Source organism: Mya arenaria, chromosome 4 (assembly GCF_026914265.1).
Source record: "Mya arenaria isolate MELC-2E11 chromosome 4, ASM2691426v1".
Taxonomy (NCBI): Eukaryota; Metazoa; Mollusca; class Bivalvia; order Myida; family Myidae; genus Mya; species Mya arenaria.
This window is the reverse complement of record NC_069125.1, coordinates 46,715,372-46,721,371: the sequence shown is the minus strand read 5'-3', so window position 1 is coordinate 46,721,371 and position 6,000 is coordinate 46,715,372.

Genomic DNA, 6,000 nt, shown 5'->3' with positions numbered 1-6,000 from the left:
TCGAAACCTCGATTTGTCATCTGAATGTGTCTTTTCATTTACGCGGTATGAAGATTTTATCAAGAAATATGTTCATTTACCCTTTTACATAGCGACAGGGGAAATCACCATGCAATCATTGTCATCAGTCCCGGCGTTAGGTTTATATTTTCGTTAGACATGCATTTTTTCCTAAGCGGTTTTGACCCCTTGATGAACACAATGTAATTAAATGACAAATGAACTAGCAGGGTCCGTTTTTCCGTCTAAATGATATGCACTAAAAATGAATAGAAACGGCGCCGTAAGGTCCTTTGTCCAGAAGGCACATCTGATTCGGTACGTCCCTTGATTCATTACCAACCAGGTGTACCATTATGGACAATGGGCACACCAACGCCGTTTTTAACCTTAATATAACTCCGTTAAATACGTAACTAATTGCAGAGATACATGTCTTCGTAACTTGTGAAAACTCAGTTGAATCAACTAATGAAGATGCAATTTTATCTGGAGTTATTTAAGAACTCTGCAACCTCATGTTAACATCATATGCATTATAAAAGTTACATTTCATTTTTTATTACAACAGGTAGAACAGGTAAAATATTTTTGTTGCCTCAGCGTGTAATAATGCAATTTTGAAATTATCAATCTTGCATATTAGATGATGTTTTATTGTTTATTTCTAAGTAAACTTCCTGGTCTGTTACGTTCTTGTTAAACTTGGTTATGTGTTTTTCAGTTTTATGTCTGTACTTTATAAAATGTTAAGATCTCGACAACTGCATTGTTAACGTCGTGTTTTATAAAGGTTATGTTTCATTTTGTTAACAACAAGTACAACAGGTTATGCAATTAAGAATCTTAATTGTGACTAATATTGCGTTTTTAGAAATAAAATTCATGCATATTTAAGATGCTGTGATATCTTCAGGAAAGTTCTATTTTGTAAAATAAGGATACAGAAAATACGAGGGAGCACTTTATTCTGTTTAAATTTAGTATGAGACAACTGTGAGGTTTGGAGAAGCTACTTATTATTGAATTATATATATATGATTCGCAGGGCCTACGCTTTCCTCTTGAGTCTACCAATTCACTTATTGAAATTAGCTGAAAGCACCTAAGAAGTAGGAACTTTTCTCTATACACGCAATTGGAACATATTTACAAAAAAACTGCGTATGTAGTTTAGGTAAAACTATCTTAATTCCTTAATTGCAGAAAATCTGCATGAACATACCAAAGTACAGTTTCGAAAAACATAATATTCATTTCAGATACTGACCTAAAATCGACAATTCTGCATTATATCAACACAAAGAAAAATGAATAAGTATAACACTGATATTTGAAATGTTATGCTTTCATCAAAACACTATTGGAAGACTATTCAGATTATATTTTATTAAAACAATATATCTCCAATATGACATTCCATTCCCCTTTACATTTGCTCAAAATTTATAGGGCAAATTGCACCGATTTGGAAATACTACTCAGTGTTACATGTGTATTGTTTTTGTTTTATCCTATTAACACATAACAGTGTTGTACAATGTCAGACAATTGGCTACTTTCCATATTTGTAGGTTTTGAAACTGAATAATTAGTGGTTTAAAAAAAACTGGATCTACTTTTTGTTGTTTACATTTTCACAACATTGTTTATAATCCTACGTGATATTGCGCATCTTTGTCGAGTTCAAATATAGTTGTTAAGCCAAACAATTCTTTTTTTCAGATAAGAAACGTAACTTTCTTTCAACATTAGGTTGTTTGATATTTTGTACACAAAAGAAGCGCTTATCTCATATCTGGTGTTGGTAGATTGATTTATGTCATGCATACAAACGTTTGCGGAACATTATTATATAGAGGATATTTGTTTATTTCAGTGTAAGATTGTATTTTATTTCACGAGTGTCATAGAAAAACATATTTTCACGAATGGCTAAGCCACGAGTGAAAATATAGTTTTTCTATGATCACGAGTGAAATTGAATACGATCTTACACTGAAATAAACAAATTTTCTGTTTATTTTATGCTTGTTTTTGGAGTTTGCTAGTTCCGGTTTGTTGAGAAAAGGTTCTCTGCTTTTCATTCTTAAAGTTTATTATTCGCTCGTTTTTTAGTGCAAAGCTCTTATGAACAGTAATCAATGAAGTTTTATAAGTGCATATATGTTCCAAAAGTAACGAAAACACTTTTATTTTAAGCGGGGCAAGAATACATAACCAAACTATTACGCCGCCATTTAATGAATGAAAATTTGGAAGGTCAAATGTGTTAGCAAAACAAATGCGGATAATCATTGGATTGAAACATTTTTCTTAGTTTTAGACTGTGTTTCATGAAACATAAATATTCAGAACTGTCTGTCAGAGACCAGTCTGTTTCGCTTGAAAACAGGTTTGTTTTCCAGGTAAAGAGCGAATACCACGCTAGTTGACAAATTTTTAGGCGTGGGTGGGGTAAAAAATATCAGATTATCTCTAAATTGTTGAGTGAATTCTCTGAGAAGCTTGTTTTACGTATTATAACGACATACAGTTCAAAATACATTTGAACGATGATATAAAATTATTTTTATGTTCGAACAGTTGTTTTTGTCTGTATTTGTACGAAAGGAAATGTTCGAACATTCAGTTTCAAGATCAAGAAAACATTTGAACAACGGGATAACCGGAAATAAACGGTAAGTTGTTAATTTCCAAATACATATTTATTTAAAATTATAAAACATTTCTTTAACCTTTAAACATTTTTTGCCCACATTTTCTGGTTCAAAGTGAAGTGTTCTGTTTTGATCAAGGGGAAGTAACTACAAAGGATTTTAAAAGTAGTTCTGAAAGTTGATTTTTTCACTCCTTATTTTGCAGTGAAAATATCACTGTTGTTATTTCACTGATAAAACCCCATATTTCATCGAAAAGCATGAAAGAAAATTTATTATTTAATGACTCATTGAAATATGATTCAGATAAAAGCACGATGCATACAGCTGTCAGGCATTATCGTACTTAGCAAAAACGGTGAACAAAACGTGTCACCATTAAGGGCAAATTCATCGATTAAAAATTTGATTTACAGATGTTCGTCATTAAATGCATTCATCATGAGACCCAAAGAACTCATTCTCTTGATTAAATATTATGAAGGTAGTAAATATTAAAATTATTCGTAAAATACGATGTTTATTTCAGTCGAGAGTTAGGCTTTGGGAAAATATCTTGATCTTGAAGTTTCCACAAAACACATAAAGCTCAACGCATTACTTTTCTGAGAAATATTATACTGCTTTTTACATTCCAATGTGTCGAAGAAAAACGCAGACATAGTTTTATCTGTGAACGAACTGATGGACAAAGGAAAGGGATTTTGACCTCTTTCAGGCGCCACAAAAAGTAAAATCAGCCTATATTACCCTTTAATATCTCAATTCCAAAACAAGCCGGCATACTGGATAAACCATTATATGTTGTTATTTAGGCCAGTCGTCCTAATAGTTGTTATCCATAAGAAACAAATTTGATTTTCGCTACGAATACACCATCGCGTGATACACGCAATAACATAGGTTAAGGTGTGCAGCCTTGTCAATGGGAATGTTCTTTCCTTTTTTCTGTGCATGAAATGGTTGTCTAAAATCTGATTTTCTTGAACGTTCGTCAGAAACAAAGCCAGATTTTATATAGACAAAGTTTTCGAATGTAAATTTCATTTAAGGCGTTGTATGTAGAACATGTATGTTTCTAAAATTTGAACTACAATATGGCGTATGAGATATAATTTGCTGGTATTAGAAAGTAAATAAAAGCACGGTCTTCAATATGAGTAGCACTTGTGTCACAATCATCATACAGGATACATTAATTGATCGCTAGTTCCATTCTGTAAGTTTTTGAATGTCGCGAAACGTTCAATGGAAACATGTCAGACGTTTTATCAAACTCGTATCATATACCGAGTTTCTTTTAAATATGTATGTGCAGCAAAGCGAACTGCAACGTATTTTAAACACACAGATGATAAATTGACAAACACCTCAACTAGTAATACATGCATACTTTGCTTTTTTTTTCAACAGAAGCAAAGCATTAGGCGCGGCTCATTTTGTGACGCAATATTTACAATTAATGGCGTTCATTATAAACGCGATTCTTTATTCGTAGGTCTGTGTTAAAATGAAACGTTTGCCAATATCAAGACCTCCAAATAAACAATAACCAGCCCATAATCGACTATCTTTGCAAATTATTAACGATGACATATTTTGTTATGCTAGTAAGTTTTAATTTGTTGAAGTAAAGCACTATCATATCAAGCCAACTACCGTGCGCTAAGGACGAAAGCACCATGTTGATTTATTACTTATAAATAACAGATGAACGGCGGAAAATTATATTTGCGTTTGCATAACTTAAAGCTCAGTCAGAAGAAATGAATATACAGTGTACTATTAAAGTGAACGACATCTTATTTTCATGCTTGTCTGTCAGTGAGGGTCTGAATTCTTAATTCAAAATCTTCTAGAATGCCTTGTTTCTATTATTTAGATAGTCAGCCACGTGGAGCAGGTGTTAAACAATTATGTTGTAATGCACTAGGCTGCAAGTCGGAACTCTGTGAAAACGCAACAATTTCGGAAAATGCTTTTATGCATCCTTTTAACTGTAAATAGGTAGAATAGGTGAATAAGAATAAGAATACTATATCAGGTATACATTGGAACACTGAAACGGTAGCTATCCTCTTACATTACTCCACACAAGACTCATTCTGCAACCGGTTTAACAGCGTCAGTGTATAACCGTGATGCTCTTCGATTTAGGAAATGAAAAAACAAGTACATTTATTGAATCCAAATATTCATCATTATTGGAAATACACTGTGACGTTGAATTTTGAAATTAAAGCATTGTATTGGTGAAAAATCTTTAAACATGTTAAATTTCAGTACAGCACTACCATTCAGAAATATTCCTTGTTTGGCATGTTTCTAATTTTGAAAATCTTAATATACAAGAGTTATATGATGAGCGAAAACAAAACCACAACAAATTTAAATTTAAATATTTGCATTATATCATAAATCCTGATAAATACAAAATAAAAAACAGCATATTGCATCACAATAACTAAAGTAAATGCCATAGGAAATTATTCAAGATGGCGTACGAATCGACAAATCACCGTGATGTTTCCGAAGTGGGATTTAATACATAACACTGGGTCACAACAGCGTTTCATTAGTGCATACGAGGTAAATCATGGATAATTTACTAAATAACAAGCTCACCTGCAATTCATGCTGATTTCTATGCTTTACCAATAATTATTAGTTAAGTTTCGAGATATGTTTATCATGAAATCTCGAGAAAACCTAAGATTTTGTGGTAAAATGGCAAACTTCTCAAGGAGTAACAATGAAACATGTGAACAACTGAGTGAAATTCTCATCAAGTATTGTTTCGTTTTGTTAATGCCCTAGGACAACAGGTTTGAAATCAGTACATGTTATGCGAATAATGTTAAAACCGTACATCCATAATATACAAAATTACTTACATATTTATCAAGTATCACATTACTTACAGTATTTAGGTTGTATGCTGGGCACATGGCTAGCTCGTCTGTTATATCGGAACGGCGCATAGCCGTCTAAAATGTCATGCTTTGAGATCTTCTATACACAGGTTAGTGTAAATTACCTATATTTTATTTTATTAAAGGTTAATGCATAACTAAATGGTGCATAATATGGGTAATCAATATCTTCATTATTGGAGGCAATAGGATATTGAATTGAATTGAATTGAATTGCCATCAGGAAAGGTGCGTTGACGTAAAAAGGGAACAAGTAATTTTACGTATTGTTTCTTTGTAGTTACGTGAATAAAACCTAAAGCCTAAAATTTGAAATAAAACGTGTATCTGGTCGTATGTTCACATTTTTCAAGAATACACAAAACAGGAACTTTGTTCGAATCAGTCAGGCAATCCATCTGAAAACA